Source organism: Sardina pilchardus, chromosome 10 (assembly GCF_963854185.1).
Source record: "Sardina pilchardus chromosome 10, fSarPil1.1, whole genome shotgun sequence".
Lineage (NCBI taxonomy): Eukaryota > Metazoa > Chordata > Actinopteri > Clupeiformes > Clupeidae > Sardina > Sardina pilchardus.
In genome coordinates this window covers 25,434,033-25,435,700 of record NC_085003.1, presented here as the reverse complement: position 1 = coordinate 25,435,700, position 1,668 = coordinate 25,434,033, and the positions used below count along the sequence as shown (strand labels likewise).

General features: G+C 47.5%; 1 protein-coding gene across 1 annotated transcript in view; it reads right to left on the bottom strand.

The window, feature by feature from the left end:
* Nucleotides 1–1,105, bottom strand: part of snrkb (SNF related kinase b) — a 13,400-nt gene extending 12,295 nt beyond the window's left edge. The window contains exon 1 of the mRNA XM_062547282.1: nucleotides 853–1,105. The gene's annotated coding sequence lies outside the window, so the exon portion shown is untranslated. The remainder of the gene's footprint in view (nucleotides 1–852) is intronic.
* Nucleotides 1,106–1,668: the final 563 nt, after the last annotated feature.

Below are 1,668 nucleotides of genomic sequence, written 5' to 3'. Positions count from 1 at the left end.
ATGATGGAAGACATGTCTAGTGTATCTATCAGTGTTCTCTCTCACAGACAGCCATACACAAATATGAAATGGTACAACAAAATAGCACTCTCCCCCAGGCACACGCATGCATGCATACACACAAACACACAAACACACACACACACACACACACACACACACACACACACACACACACACACACACACACACACACACACACACACACACACACACACACACACAAAAGTGTTTGCTTGCTCTGCTGCACCCTACTAATGAGTGGCCTGTGGGTACCCTCTGCTCGTTACCTGCATCACCAAAGCTGTCAGTTCTCATTTGAATGGTCTAAAGCTATATTCGCCTGCCTACCACACTCTCAACACACACATGTAAATAAAAAATAAACAAATAAATGTGTGTCAATAACCAAAAAAACGGCAATTCATTGACAGCGTCGTGTTGGCAAGACCCAGATTCCAGCGTGCAGCAGCATGTTCCATCGCTGGGAACTTTCTGCGTCACTGCCAGAAGGCACCGGACAGTGCGCACTCACGCTGGCTGATCCGCGCGCTTGATGTGTGTGTACAGGCCATCGCATCTCTCAGAAGGTTTGCTATGCCCCGAACCGAACGGCAAACCTGGCAGCATCTAACCGAGCGTGACTTTGACGTTCAGCTCGTCCCTTCACTTGCACGTATCGACTTAGAATAGCTTGATATCAATGTGTGATTTACGCATTTACGTTAAACAAGCGGAACCCAAAAATGTCGCAAGACGAGCGTCTAACTTGGTGTTTACTGCTCCATATCATCCCACATTCAATGCTAACAAAAACAAGGCTATGCGTCACAGTTAAAGAGGTTAACTTACCGAAGGTAAAATAATGCGGAGTCCTTGTGTTGATCGGAGCCCGTCAGGACACTACGATTTCAGCCTTTCTTTTGTTGCTGGGATATTTAGAAATGAGCACGTTCAGTACCAGCTCTGGTCCTTGTCCTCTCCTCTGGATTGTGACACATAGAACAGAGTGTTAGCCGGACACGAGTGTAATGTTTTTTAATTTCCGCAGCTGTCCGGTGGGACGGTACAGAGATGCTGAGCGCGCGTGTGCTCGGAGCGCGTGTCCGCAATGTTCTCGCGTTCATCTGAGCTCTGAGCTCCTCCACTGACGTCAGTGAATTCCAGCTCACCCGCACTCCGCTCAGCCGAGGGCGGGGGGAACAACCACATGTCTTCTCAAGTCAACACGAAGTCCGTTATGCAACTGTGGCCAGGATACGGCTATAATTAGACAAGTAGAGGGACGCAAACAATAAGCGAAGACATTCTTTACATACCGAGGATTGGCCAAGTGAAGTGTGTTTGCATGTCAAAGCTTACCGACCAAACGGCAGCTGGGAGAATAGTTTATCTATTGTAGCCTACCAAAATTGCTGCGAACATTCCATACCGTTTCGTTAGGCCTAGTGCTTTGGCATATCCTGCTCATCTTTCCACCAAGATAGAGGAGAAAACGTGGAGCTACCAACAACAAAGTAGCACCAAGGACAAGTTCAGTCTTCTCGCACAGGAAGCATTCTTCACATTCACTCAGTGGCATTAATCACACTATTACAAACCACAACCTTTCTTCTCCCAGAACAGAACAAGAGGGTGTGGTGTGAGTACAGGAATTACATGTAGGCT